Raw genomic sequence first — 16,377 nt, 5'->3', positions numbered from 1 at the left:
GAGCAAAAACATATGGCTCCACCTCTAAATGCACCTGATATAATGACACGTACTGTGGAAGTTTCTGCGCACGAAAAACCACTTTTATAGATCCAGTAGGTACATACTGTGTGCCTTCTTCGTTAACAATTCGACGGTTCAAACGCTTTACAGATTTTATAGTAGCAGGAGACTTTAAGTGCTTTAATATAGCATCCTCGGTCAAGGTCTTCTCTACTCCCCTGATAACTCCTACCCGCAATACATTAGAGCTAGGTATATATGCCCGTAACTTAAGCTCAACTAATATAGGGTGTTTCAAAAATGAATTTGCCTGTACGGCATATACAAATTCTATTTGTACCCTATTTCGTCCCTTGCGGGCCACTGATTTTATGCCTGGAATATTTTTCTCATAGAAAATTCTACCCAGTGTCATAGGATGCATGTTACCGACATTGCCTGTTGCTGTGGACTCCACAAAAATAATGAAAGGTCCATAATGAGTACTAGGATAAAGTTCCTGCGACTCAGTCTTCGAAATCGAAGCATCAGTCTCTTTATGCACTACCTCATTGGGTGGAATCGATGTACTCACGGTACTACTATTCTCACTTAGACTATCGTCCTCATCCTGGTCCATTTGAACTGTCTCTTCCCGAGCAACTGGGAGGGTTGAAGGATCAGGAGACTCCTCACCACCACTTTGCTCCCCCATAACGTACTTATTACACTTGTAGAATCACTACACTATACCGTCCACGCTACCTCCTCACAGCGACTGTCAACTCAACTGCACACGAGCACTGCCAAGAGGGAACTGTATTGGTCGAGACAACACGCGACACTTCCGGATTTAGCCTTGTTAAAATGCGAGACAATTCGCAAATTGCGCTCCTAGTGGTTTGACCTGGAAATTCGCGATAAATTCAAATATCAATGGAAATGTATATACGGAAATGGATAAATAACGTCTAGAAAGAAAGTGTAGCTAAAATATTAACTTCAAAGTTGCTAAAGCAATTCTAGATACATGAATGAAGAATTATTTAAAAACTGAAATTAGACATATAATCAAGATGTGAAAATAGTGCTGTGAAAGGCCTTGATCTTTCATTTATGTATTTTTTTAAGCTTTAGCATACCTGCCTATACTTTCACGGCTCGGTTAGTCTTTTTTCTCATTTAAAAACATTGTACATCACATTAGGACACTTGTCAATAAAAGTATCGGCACATTCCTTAAGGCCGGTCTCCACTGATTAACATTTAACACCAACATGTTAAATTTAACATGTTACAATTGACATGTAAATTGTGATTGTGTCTTCCAATTGATTTTGCATGTTAACTCAGAATGTTGAGGTTAACACTTTTAACATGTTGGCGTGTTTCCCGCTCCAAGTGGAAAACATGTCAAGTCAATACGTTGCTCGTGAGATGTTGGCCAAACTTCGGCAACATCCTTGCCGTTTCCATGTTAACAGATAGCCAAAGGACGTGCTTCTCGTGAAGTAGGATTATAGATACAACACTCCGCAACACTCATTCTCTTTGTTATAAACTACAAATACAGTACCGGTAACGGTACGCACAAGTGTGTCGTTCTCTCTGCACTATACTAATATTTATAGTCAGAAATGGAGTGGAGCAAGATTACTAGTACTTTGGACTTAATTAATTATATGATAGAAAGGCCTTGTTTGTGGGATGTCTCATCAAAGGAATACAGATATAAAGCGAAGAAAGCCGACAGTTTCCAGGAACTCTAAATTATCTATAATTGTTCCCGCGAGTGCAATGAAAAAACCTAGCGTCCCTCCGCTCCCGGTACAGTCTAGTATTGAAAAAATGAAGTCGGGTGAGGGAGCGGACGAAGTTTATAGTTCAAAGTGGTTTGCTTTCGAAGCAATGAGCACAATGAGGGGAGGAAATGTGTCTACTAAAACTGCATTTCTTAAGTCATAACAGGAAGCAACAGTGGAAATAACAAAGGGCCAAATCTTCTTCATCTGAGTCCATTGTCCTTATTTGAAAATACTAGACACCACCTAAATGTATTACCACAAACTGATATGATGAACTACTTAGGACATATGTATAAACAAAGAAAGTCAAGTTTAACATGTTTATTAAGTGTGGATACATTGTTAAATGAAACAGTATTCAACATTTAACATTGAACATGTTGATGGTGTCACCAGTTAACATTTAACATGCTGTTGTTAAATGTTAATCAGTGGAGACCGGCCTTTAATAAACATGTTAAACTTGACTTTCTTTGTTTATATATAGGTAGTTCATCATATCAATTTGTGGTAATACATTTAGGTGGTGTCTGGTATTTTCAGACAAGGACAATGGACTCAGATGAAGAGGATTTTGCCTTTGTTATTGCCACTGTTGCTTCTTGTTATGATTTAGAAATGCAGTTCTATTAGACACATTTCGTCCCGTCATCCTGCTCATTGCTTCAAAAGCAAACCATTTTGAAGTATAAATTTTGTCCGCTCCCGCCCCGACATTTCTGATTATTTTTTTTGCAATACTCGACTGCACTGGTAGCGTAGGAACGCTAGGTTTTTTTTCGATGCACTCGCGGGAACAATTATAGATAATTTAGAATTCCTGGAAAATGTCGGTTTACTTCGCTTTATTACTGGATTCCTTTGATGAGACATCCCACAAACAAGGCCTTTCTATTATATCATTAATTAAGTCCAAAGTAATCTTGCTCTACTCCATTTCTGACTATAAATTTTAGTATAGTGCAGAGAGAACGACACACGTGCGCGTATTGGTACCAGTACTGTATTTGTAGCTTATAACAAAGAGAAAGAGTGTTGCGGATTGTTGTAACTATAATCCTACTTCACGAGAAGCACGTCGTTTGCATCGTTTGGCTATCTGTTGACATGGAAACGGAAAGGAAGTTGCCGAAGCTGTGCCAACATCTCCCGAACAACGAATTGACTTGACATGTTTTCCACTTAGAGCGGAAAACACGCCAACATGTTAAAAGTGTTAACCTCAACATTCTGAGTTAACATGCCAAGTCAATTGGAAGACACAATCAAAATATACATGTCAATTGTAACATGTTAAATTTAACATGTTGGTTTTAAATGTTAATCAGGGGAGACCGGCCTTAACACCAACATGTTAAATTTAACATGTTACAATTGACATGTATATTGTGATTGTATCTTCCAATTGACTTTGCATGTTAACTTTGCATGTTAAATTAACAACTAATGTGCAAAAGACTAATTATATGATAATGACAAAACAAGGTCAGAATGAAGTCCCACAAAGTAAAATATATACACTGACTGACAGAGCAAATGCAACACCAAGAAGGAGTGGTCAGAACTTTATGCCAATTGCAGGGTAGACTGACGTCACTGAGGTATGCTCATGATGTGAAATGCGCCGCTGTGCTGCGCACGTAGCGAACGATAAATGGGACACGGCGTTGTCGAATGGCCCACTTCGTACCGTGATTTCTCAGCCGACAGTCATTGTAGAACGTGTTGTCGTGTGCCACAGGACACGTGTATAGCTAAGAATGCCAGGCCGCCGTCAACGGAGGCATTTCCAGCAGACAGACGACTTTACGAGGGGTATGGTGATCGGGCTGAGAAGGGCAGGTTGGTCGCTTCGTCAAATCGCAGCCGATACCCATAGGGATGTGTCCACGGTGCAGCGCCTGTGGCGAAGATGGTTGGCGCAGGGACATGTGGCACGTGCGAGGGGTCCAGGCGCAGCCCGAGTGACGTCAGCACGCGAGGATCGGCGCATCCGCCGCCAAGCGGTGGCAGCCCCGCACGCCACGTCAACCGCCATTCGTCAGCATGTGCAAGACACCCTGGCTGTTCCAATATCGACCAGAACAATTTCCCGTCGATTGGTTGAAGGAGGCCTGCACTCCCGGCGTCCGCTCAGAAGACTAACATTGACTCCACAGCATAGACGTACACGCCTGGCATGGTGCCGGGCTAAAGCGACTTGGATGTGGGAATGGCGGAACGTCGTGTTCTCCGATGAGTCACGCTTCTGTTCTGTCAGTGATAATCACCGCAGACGAGTGCGGCGTCGGCGTGGAGAAAGGTCAAATCCAGCAGTAACTGTGGAGCGTCCTACCGCTAGACAACGCGGCATCATGGTTTGGGGCGCTATTGCGTATGATTCCACGTCACCTCTAGTGCGTATTCAAGGCACGTTAAATGCCCACCGCTACGTGCAGCATGTGCTGCGGCCGGTGGCACTCCCGTACCTTCAGGGGCTGCCCAATGCTCTGTTTCAGCAGGATAATGCCCGCCCACACACTGCTCGCATCTCCCAACAGGCTCTACGAGGTGTACAGATGCTTCCGTGGCCAGCGTACTCTCCGGATCTCTCACCAATCGAACACGTGTGGGATCTCATTGGACGCCGTTTGCAAACTCTGCTCCAGCCTCGTACGGACGACCAACTGTGGCAAATGGTTGACAGAGAATGGAGAACCATCCCTCAGGACACCATCCGCACTCTTATTGACTCTGTACCTCGACGTGTTTCTGCGTGCATCGCCACTCGCGGTGTTCCTACATCCTACTGAGTCGATGCCGTGCGCATTGTGTAACCTGCATATCGGTTTGAAATAAACATCAATTATTCATCCGTGCCGTCTCTGTTTTTTCCCCAACTTTCATCCCTTTCGAACCACTCCTCCTTGGTGTTGCATTGTCACTGTCAGTCAGTGTATATGCAGAATACTGAAATAAAACTAGTTAGTACTGTCAAATATCTTGGGTTGGTAATTGATAGGAACTTGAACTGGACAGACCATGTTGAATACATTACTAAAAAGATCACACCTGTTGCAGGAATTGTTAAAGAAACGTAGGTACTTATCTTATCCCACAACATCTTCTAAAACAGATCTACTACTCATTAGTTCACAGACACCTACAATATTTGAATGTAATCTGGATGCGCTGTAAGAAGTCTGACTTGAAGGAGCTAATGGTAGGTAGTACAAAATAGAGCTGTTAGAAATATACTTAATCTTCCCTACTTAACGCCAATGAAATATCTATACCTAAGTGCTAAAATACCACCCATCAGCATGAGTACAGAATTCAATACAGCTGTACTCATGTATAAAATAAAACAAATTTATACACCACAACACTACATATACTCTGAATTCTGACAACCATCCATATAGTACTAGGCCCTCAAATGACTTTGCCTTATAGGCCCTACAAGGTTCGTTCTCATAAATATGGTATAAACAGCTTAAAGTTCTCTGCGATACAATTATTTAATAACATCCCTGTGGACGTAAAACAGCACCAACTTTGGCAAAATTCGAACAAAGAGTCAAGCATTACTTTTGGGAAAGGTACAGTGCTGTTTAAATCAAAATATCAGTTGTCATTTAAGTCATTCTCCTAAACAATCTTACAAACTGCCCGGAACTGTTCTTGTACTTCTGCAACTTTTATGTTATGTAAATGTAAATACTCTGCAATCTGTTCTTGTACCTCTGCAACTCTGTGTTATGTATATCTACCGTAAATACTCCGTAATCTATTCTTGTACGTTTGCAACTTTTATGTTATGTAATTGTGAATAATCTGAAATCTATTCTTGTACTTCTGCAACTCTTATGTTATGAAAATGAAAATACTCTGTAATGTATTATTGTACCTTTGCAACTTTCATGTTATGTAAACGTAGATACAGTCGGAAATAATTTTCTGTAATCCTCATATTGATGATGTACATATTTTATATATGTTGTATGTGTTTATATGCTCAACCGTTTACTAATAATCTATATATATAAAATAACTTGTCCTGACTGACTGACTGACTGACTGACGGATTCATCATCGCAGAGCCAAAACTACTGGACGTAAAGAAATGAAATTTTGGGGATATATTCATATTAAGATGTAGGTGCTCGCTAAGAGAGGATTTTTGGATATTCCTTCGCTAAGGGGGTGAAAAGAGGGGTGAAATTTTAAAATGAGTGTGTCTATATCTCGAAATTTTAAAAGTTTACAGGTGTAAAAATTGGTATTTAGAATCTTCTTTAAAAATAAGGAAATACGTATTTTTTGTTTTCAGAAAATCCCAATAGGAGGGGTGAAAAGGAGTGAAAATGGGGAAAATGGTTTGAATGCCCTTAATCAGGATACCAGTACTTATATCTCAGAAACTGATGATATTACAGACCTGAAAATTGGTACCTTTGATCTCTTTCAAAAATAAAGAAACACGTATTTTTTTGCTTTTGGAAAATCCAATTAATGGGAGGGTGAAAAGAGGGTGAATTTTAAAATGAGTGAATATATATCTCCAAACTTTTAAAGTTTGCAGATGTAAAAATTGGTATTTAGAATCTTCATTAAACATAAAGAAACACGTATTTTTTGTTTTCGGAAAGTCGCAATAGGAGGGGTGAAAAGGGGTTAAAAAGGGGTTGAATGCCTTTAATGAGGCTACTTATATTTCAGAACCTGAAGATATTACAGACCTGAAAATTGGTGTTTGGGATCTCCTTTTAAAATAAAGAAACACGTATTTTTTGTTTGTGGAAAATCCAATTAAGAGGGGGTGAAAAGGGAGTAATATTTTAAAATGAGTGTATCCATATCTCAAAACTTTTGAAGCTTATAGATGTGAAAATTGGTATTTACAATCTCCTTTAAAAATAAAGAAACACGTATACTTTGTTTTCAGAAAATCCCAATAGGAAGGGTGGAAAAGGTTGAAAAAGTTGTCGAATGCCTTTAATGAGTCTACTTATATTTCAGAACCTGAAGATAATACAGACCTGAAAATTGGTGTTTGGGATCTCCTTTAAAATAAAGAAACACGTATTTTTTGTTTTTGGAAAAACCAATTAATGGGGGGGGGGGGGGTTGAAAAAGGGGTGATTTTTTAAAATGAGTGTATCTATATCTCAAAACTGATAAGTTTATAGATGTAAAAATTGGTATTTAGAATCTCCTTTAAAAATAAAGAAACAAGTATTCCTTTTTTCGGAAAATCCCAATAGGAAGGGTGTAAAAGGGTGAATAATGGGTTGAATGCCTTTAATGAGGCTACTTATATTTCAGAACCTGAAGATATTACAGACCTGAAAATTGGTATTTGGGATCTACTTTAAATGTAAAGAAACACGTATTTTTTCGTTTTTGGAAAATCCAAATATTGGGGGGTGAAAAGGGGCGTGAATTTTTAAAAATGAATGTGTGTACATCTTAAAACTTTAAAATTTACAGATGTAAAAATTGGTAGTTAGAATCTCCTCTAAAAATAAAGGAACACGTATTTTTTTGTTTCCTGTAAATCCCAATGGGAGGGATGTAAAAGGGTGCAAAATGGGTTGAATGCCTTTAGTGAGGATACATATATCTCAGAAACGGAAGATATTACAGAACTGAAAATTTGTATATGGGATCTCCTTTAAAAATAAAGAAACACGTATTTTTTTTAGTTTTTGGAAACTCCAATTAATAGCCGTTAAACAGAAGTGACAAATTGGGGTGCATTTTTTGAAAGAATATCTTGGAAACGTAATATGTTACAGACGTAAAAAGTGGGTGTTTGTAATCTCCTGTAAATGTAAAGAAACATAGGTGATTTGTTTTTGGAAACTCCACTTAAGGGGAACCCAAAAGGGGTGAAATTTTAAAATGAGAATTTTTACAGTATATCTAAAAAACTCAACACGTTACAGAAGTGAAAAATGGTATTTTTATCTCTATTAAACATGAAGAAACGTGTATTTTTAGTTTTCGGAAATACCACTTGGGTGGAGGGTGGGTGAAAGTGACTGAAAAAGGTGTTGAATTCTTTTAATTAGGCTACTGATATCTTAAAAATGAAGATGTTACGGACGTGAAATTTGATATTTGCAATCTGCTTTAAAAGTAAAGAAACACGTATTCTCGGAAAATCCAATGAAGGGGGGCGAGGCGGGTGAAAGAATTGAAAAATTAATTGACTTTAATTGTATGAGAATATATACATCTAACAAAAACTGAAGTTGTTACAGACGTGAAAATTCGTATTTGGATCTCCTTTAAAAACAAAGAAAAACGCGTTTTGGGAGAGAAACCATCTTGGGGGGCGGGAGTGTAAAGGAGTTGAATTCCTTTCATGAGGGGACATAAATCAAAAAGTGAAGAGGTTAGAGTCGTGATAATTGGTATTTAGAAGATCCTTTACTATTAAAGAAACAAGTATATTTTGCGTGGAAAATTCACTTGGGGGGCGGGAGTAGTTTGAAATGAAGTGACAAAAGTAAATTATATTTATGGGGATACCTATATCTCAAAACTGAAGGTAATAGACGTGAACATTGGTGTTTGGAATCTCCCTTAAACATAAAGAAACACGCCTTCTTTTAATTTTTTGGAGGGGGAGGGGGGAGTTGGCAGTAAAAACGTAAATGCGGTGGGGTGTAAAAGGAGGTGAGACCAATTGATTTTACTGTTCTTAATGTAGTTATAAGGGTCCTCCGTTGCTCAGGCGGCAGCGCGCCGGCCTCTCACAGCTGGGTTCCGTGGTTCAGATCCCAGTCACTCCATGTGACATTCGTGCTGGACAAAACGGAGGCGGGACAGGTTTTTCTCCGGATACTCCGGTTTTCCCTGTCATCATTCATCCCAGCAACACATAATAGTAATAATAATAAGAAGAATATTAATATTAATAATAATAATGATAATAATAATAATAATAATAATAATAATAATAATAATAATAATAATAATAATAATAATGTTCCGCACCGTCGTCAAATGTGCGGACAGCGCTGGAAACGGCTCCTGGACGGGTAATGGCTAAGAATGCAGTCCGACCGCGGGTTCAGTGCCGCCAAGGCACCCAATATGACACCACGCCGGATCTCCCGAAGGATTTTATCCAGATTAAAAATGATTATAGGAAAATACGGTATGGCAAAGATTTACGGACCCAACTGACCGGGAAGAATACCTGAACCTAGCCCGGGAAGTACGAAATCTATTGCTGGAAAGGAAGATTGAAAATGGGAGGAAACCTGCCGTAATCTAATAGAAAACGAGTCAGATCGGGAATTTTGGTGGATTCTCGCTGAAAGCGAGTCAGATCGCGAATTTCGGCGGATTATATATCTAAAAAATAAGCATTCAATTATAAATTTCTGTATAATACCGTAGCGAAGCACGGGTACCTTGCTAGTTTTATATACACAAAATATATTTTGATATCTAAGTACCCGCCAGCATGTAATGTCCTGTACAATTCCTACGTATGAGCCTGCAGGCTCGTTGGAATTAATTGAAATAAATGAATCAGTGAATGAATGAATGTTGAGGTTAACACTTTTAACATGTTGGCGTGTTTTCCGCTCTAAGTGGAAAACATGTCAAGTCAATTCGTTGTTCGTGAGATGTTGGCACAGCTTCGGCAACTTCCTTTCCGTTTCCATGTCAACAGATAGCCAAACGATGCAAACGACCTGCTTCTCGTGAAGTAGGATTATAGTTACAACAATCCGCAACACTTATTCTCTTTGTTATAAGCTACAAATACATACTGGTTCCGATACGCGCACGTATGTGGTTTCCTCTGCACTATACTAAAATTTATAGTCAGAAATGGAGTGGAGCAGGATTACTTTGGACTTAATTAATGATATAATAGAAAGGCCTTGTTTGTGGGATGTCTCATCAAATGAATGCGTAGATAAAGCGAAGAAAGCCGACATTTTCCAGGAACTCTAAACTATCTATAATTGTTCCCGCGAGTGCATCGAAAAAAAACCTAGCATCCCTCCGCTCCCAGTACAGTCGAGTATTGCAAAAAAATCAGAAATGTCGGGGGAGGGAGCGGACAAAATTTATACTTCAAAAAGGTTTGCTTTTGAAGCAATGAGCAGGATGAGGGGAGGAAATGTGTCTAATAGAACTGCATTTCTAAATCATAACGAGAAGCAACAATGGCAATAACAAAGACCAAATCCTCTTCATCTGAGTCCATTGTCCTTGTCTGAAATTACCAGACACCACCTAAATGTGTTACCACAAATTGATATGATGAACTACCCATAATATAAACAAAGAAAGTCAAGTTTAACATTTTTATTAAGTGTGGCTACAATGTTAAATGAAACAGTATTCAATATTTAACATTTAACATGTTGATGGTGTCACCAGTTAACATTTAACATGTTGTTGTTAAATGTTAATCAGTGGAGACCGGCCTTTATACACATGATTCAATGAATTTACATTTAAGAGCTGGACAATTTTCCTTTTAACTTGAAGCCTACTAACAGAAAGAACATCTATAAATTTAGCCACAAAAACATTCAAAATTTCCCTGTAAGCAATACTTGCCATTACGTTAGGGTAAAGCAAATTTGCATCATCACATTTCTTAAATCACCAATATTTTCTTCAGTGATTGACAACGCATTACGGCATTCTAAACGGGGTAACTTGGAACACAGCCAGCCACACACATATGCATATGCATTTTCCTGAATTAAATCAAAACCCACAAATCACGCCTACAACAACATCGGTATTGAAGGTTAACTGCTGCACTAATACAATAAAATAAGCTTATTATATTGTTTAGTAAGTAGGCCTTCTATAAAAATATCTTTGTAATTGGAAGGATATATATGCAAACACAGTATTAACTTACATTATCTTGTCACGTTGGAAACGGAAGAAATACCGCGAATCCTTCTGCACTTCATAGTTATTGCAGCCAAACGCAGCACATATCTTTCCACTCATATTGACAGGAGATATAAAGGAATGACACACGCTACTATTTACTTATGTCAACTTTATGCAAACGCATAAATAACCCAAAAAACTTCACAAACAAATACACGTGCTCTTACGACAGAATCGGTAACTCTCAGGTCACTCCGCCAGACAGAGCTCTAAGCGCTGTCCCTCGATATCTCGCGGAGTGTCGCGTATTGTCTCCACCGTATTTGGTATTGTATAACGTCAAACATATTAGACTGAAATAGAAAACGCAAGCAGACACACTGTCTTGGCTAGAAAAACGGGCCTTAAAAGAGTTATAGTTCTAGACTTGTCTGAGATTGTTTTACATTTATTTTAAAAAATATTTTATTTCCTATGGCAAATACAAGGATACATGAATAATTAGAGTGCTGCTGAAACAGTCATAATGTTACAAATAAACATCATACACAAAAATCTACAATCAACAAATCTTCAGAGAAGCACGGCCAGTAGTATATCCAAGTTTAAAAAATGAATAATCACACGTGTTCTATCGCTTTAAAATAAAGAACAGAAAGGTCATTCAGCTTCTATTATGTCCTATAACTACTGTACAATTGCATCGTTAAATTAATGAATTAAATGAAGAAACAAATAAATGCAGACATTTACGCGTGCTCTATCATCACAGGTTAAGAACATGAAGGTTATTGAATATCTCCTGCGCTCCAGAACTACTATACAGTGCCAGTTTCTGTCTTGTTGTCTTGAAAAACTGCCTAAAACATTGTACAGAGCATCTATCTTTGGCCTGTGCATAGTGAAGTAAGCCAATTGCTAGCCATACTAGGACGAACTTCCTTTTCCTGTTGGTTACGTCCAAAGTTAACTAGATACGGTACATATCATTAGGGTTACTGGAAAATGTTAGCTGATGCACCATAAAAATTGTTCATTGCCAGGCGACTATCATACCACCGCATTGTGTTAGTCTGTGGAGTTGCGTGTCAATAGTTGTAAACTCACATGTTTTACACAAGGTTGACTGGACCAAATTGTGGCGATGTTTCTTCCTTCTTGGATGTCGATACATGCTGAATTTTCCAGTGTGTTGGTATCTCGTTAGTTGTGAAATGCTTCCAGATAATTTTCCATTTTTTGTTGGGGAATTTTTCCATGATCTGTGGTGAGACAAGATGGCGGTTTAAAATACGACTTTAGATGATTTTCATGGTACGAATCCACTGTTCATTCACATAGAGATACAAGGATTCAATAGTATGCACTATTTATTTGAAGCTTGAGGATTCCACCGGTTGATTTCGCGTCTGTGGTGACATCCAAAAGTATAGTATGCGCACCTTTTAGTGATAGATGGACACCCTAATGCTGAATGGGTCGACCTCGGTTTTCTTCGAGATTCGTATTGGCAACCTGTGAAACACAAACTATGAATCGCTTATGCATCGCTGTGCGACATCTGGCGTACACTTTATGTACTAGTACTGTTGATGCTTACACAGCACAGCCAAACTATAGAATTCACGCTACGAACAAGATTCGCATCGAGAAATGTTATATAATGTATGTGTGACACAGTTATTGGTTTAAGATAATAACGGTTTAGAAAATACATATCGATCGATAATATTATCGATTCAATTCAGATTTCATTTCCGTTCAGTTGGCAGTATTACCGGAACTGTCAGAGCTCCCTCCTTACTCCTCTAACACGCACAAAAATGTATCTCTAATAGGTGCTCGTACTATACATATCATTTATATCTCTGAGTCCGTTCTTTGCTTTTAGAATTGATCTCAGAAGCAGAGCAGACACTTAGGCTTCTCGTAGACTGTAAGCGGAAAGCTGGAATCTGTGCGAAGTCAGTTCGTCCGAAATCGTGCGTACGCTATCGTCCTTTGGCTGCGTATTCGGCCGAGTTATTTAGTAGGTGTATGTGTGAGACGATGGCGTCTGGTGAAGATTTGTGTGATGTCTATTCACTAGATACACATCTGCTAGAGAGAAGAAGAGCTCAGAAAAGGAGACGGGAATGAGTAAATCATGTTATCGAAAAGGCAATTGTTTGGTGAATTTTCACACATATATAGGTTGATCTGGTAAAGAAGGAATGACAGTACTTTGGTTATGTTCGCATGACATGTGAAATATTTCGATAAATATTATAAAATGTACAATATTTTTTAAAGAAGTACCATACAGTAAAATTTGAGAAAATGTTTCACCTGAAAAACGTCTAGCTGTAACTTTGCTTACCTCAATGTTCATTTTGAAATAGGAAGCTGGAGAATTTCTCCCCCTTCTATTTATTTTTTCCGATTTTAACGTTCATTTCCTAATTCCCAACCAGGCAAAGGAAATCCTCTCTTATCATATAGTACGTTATGTAACAGTCTCCCTCTGTGGTTTAGTGGTTAGTGTGATTAGCTGCAACACACGGAGGCCCGTGTTCGTTTCCCGGCTCCGCCACGATTGAAAAGGTGGTATGATGACTGGAACGGGGTCTACTCAGCCTCGGAAGCTCAACTGAGTATAGGTGGTTCGATTCCCACCTCATCCATTCTCGAAATGGTTTTCTGTGGTTTCCAAATTATCCTCCGGGAAAATGCTGGGATGGTACTTAACTCAAGGCCACGGCCCCCTCCTTCCCTATTCCTTGCCTGTCCCTTCCAATGTTCCCATCTCTCCACAATGCCACTGTTCAGCATAGCTGGTGAGACAGTCTGAGCGAGGTACTGGTCCTCCTCCCAGTTGTATTCCCCGACCCATTGTCTCGCGCTCCAGGGCACTGCCCTTAAGGCGGTAGAGGTGGGATCCCTCGCTGAGTCCGTGGGAAAAGCTGACCCTATTGGGTAAACAGATTAAGAAGAAAGGAAGATAGATGTTTTGCAACAGCGAGAGGTAATAGGAACAGTGGCGGCTCGTGAAAAAATCAGCCTACGTGCTACAGGAAAACCACTGAATAAGCTTTCTTTAAGTCTGCATATTGCCATGATGACCAACATACTTCAATCCTGTTAATAATAATAATAATAATAATAATAATAATAATAATAATAATAAAGCTTTTCTCACAATTTATAACTCAGAACAAACAATAACAAAATTACATTGTAATGCAGGAAAACATTTCGGGCCAGTCAAAGATTCTTTGACTCACCAACGAATTCCTTATTTTTGATTCCAAAAAGAAGATGGATATTTTAATAAGCATTGGTTGGTTTCCTTAATAACAACATTATCATTGCGATAGATTGCCTCCACTTACGCTTTACTTTCGAGACTGGCATTGCTTTCAATCCCAGGCGATACTAATCTCTAGTGGCAGAATCGCTAACCACTTACCACGTTCAACATCAGGGTAGCAGGAAACATCGTGCAGTTCTACCCCCCTTGCGGGAGAAAAAGTAACTATTGACGGGATCAGTGAAAGTTGAGCCCGGTTTATGGTATAGTCCACCGGCTACGGGGTGTGTTGCAAGCTTGGCTGCGCCTGCGTATTGCTTCCTTCAGGCTACAGGCCAGAGCTCATTTCAGATGAGCACGGACTAAGTTTCCCGGGAGAAGAGAGCTAGGTGTTCAACAGATCTTGTCCTGATTTTCACCAAATTCATACCGTACTCAAAACAAAGAAAAGGCACCAGGATAATTGTACTGTACATAAATAATTCCGTACAGTTCCAAGCTACGTGCTGGAGCCCGGTAGCACGTATTGACCGGCCGCCACTGAATAGGAATAGCAGAAATGATTCTCTCTCATCAGTGCGATAAAGCGATTCGAGCGACCATAGTACACGGGAGTATATGTGGAGTTCCGCTGTCAAGTCACAGAACGGTAACATTTATCTGAAATGAGAAACTGCATTTTTATTTTCTATAATTCGAACACTGGAGGCATTTTAGAACATATTTTACAAACATTAATCAGACGTAGGTATGAAGTGATCGGTCAGGAAAGTATAAATATTGTTAGAGTATTTAATAAGTAAATTCGTGACCTTCTTTTGCTATTTGCTTCACGTCGCACCGACACAGATATGTCTTACGGCGACGATGGGATAGGAAAGGCCTAGGAGTTGGAAGTGGCCGTGGCATTAATTAAGGTATAGCCCCGGCATTTGCCTGGTGTGAAAATGGGAAACCACTGAAAACCATTTTCAGGGCTGCCGACAGTGGGGCTCGAACCCACTATCTGCCGATTACTGGATACTGGCCGCATTTAAGCGACTGCAGCTATCGAACTCAGTGAATTCGTGTCCTAATCCCGAGGTAGTGCAGCTCTTTTCAGGCACACCACAGCTGCATGTACCATTTTACTACATATCAGCACTCCTGACATTCTTAAATTTCTTGCGGTAGCGGGAATAAAACCCAGGCCACCGAGGACGGCACCTAATTGTACTAACCGTTACGCTACAGAGGTGGACAAGTTTTTTAATGAAAGTTACACTTTGAACTTGTGTTATAAAGAATATTCAGGTACAGGAATCAAGTAAAGTGGTATAAAGTGAATAAATATATAACATTTACCTGGCTCACCCATTTCTCTCGCCACCTGATTCCATAACAACTTTTGCAAATCCCGCATGTGGTAATGGGACTACCGCTGATCCCACAAATACTTAACACCTCGTACTGTAATTATCAAGCTTTAGAGGATTGATGATAAAACGCAGCCCTTCGGCCGAAAAATCCAAACCAATCTGGATAGTTCGCAGGTATTCGTGCGTTCACTGACGAACGACGCCGGTTCCAATGGACGCAGCCCCGCTTGAAGTGAGCGGTTTGGATCGTTCGGCCGTTTTCGTGCGTGTTCGTACGAATTCGTCATCGCAGCATTTTACAGGTTTCCGCTTCCAATGGACGAGAGCCCTTAGCGGAGACTGCGATGACCCCGGTGCTTCCTTGGTCAACTGGTCTTCTGAGATGTTGTCTTCATATGCGATAGATGTATTCACGCTATGGGTAATAAGTCATTCCAAGTTCCAATCTCTGCGCATGTTTCTCTGAAATGGGAAGGACCTGAGATGCATACCATAATTTAGACAGAGTGAATGGATTAATGCGCCATACATTATGTATTAGATTAAGATTCCGCCCGAGGTGCGTCGTCATTGTGTTCCGGACAGTGTTGGTGACTGTAATCCAATTCTTTCCGACTGTCTCCTGAAAATTACCCGTTAATTCCAAACCGAGGATTTTTAGTTCTTCTTTTACAGGGATTTCAGCAATTGTTGTGTTTTGGCCAGTTACCGAATTGCAACAAGACATATTTCTGATAATTGAGTTTCAGGTTTGGTCGCTTTCTCGTACACCGATATTACAATCAGGTGATCCGCCTGGGCTCGGTTCCGTAATGAAACTGCTATGCCGTCGAAATACACTCGGACCATAAACATCTTGTGCGTATTTGGTACATCCTTTAGGAGGTGATGGACAGCTCGAATGAAGGGTTGTACATTTAAGGCGATGAGTATTATAAGTATGGGACATTCCTGTCTCACTGATTTACGCATTGGAATAGGTTTGGAAAAATGACAATTTAGGTGTATTCTGCAATGAGCATAAGTGTATAGATTTCTAACGATACTACATGTTGACTTTGGAACACCAAACTTG

Source organism: Anabrus simplex, chromosome 2 (genome assembly GCF_040414725.1).
Source record: "Anabrus simplex isolate iqAnaSimp1 chromosome 2, ASM4041472v1, whole genome shotgun sequence".
Lineage (NCBI taxonomy): Eukaryota > Metazoa > Arthropoda > Insecta > Orthoptera > Tettigoniidae > Anabrus > Anabrus simplex.
Note: the sequence above shows the minus strand (reverse complement) of the source record.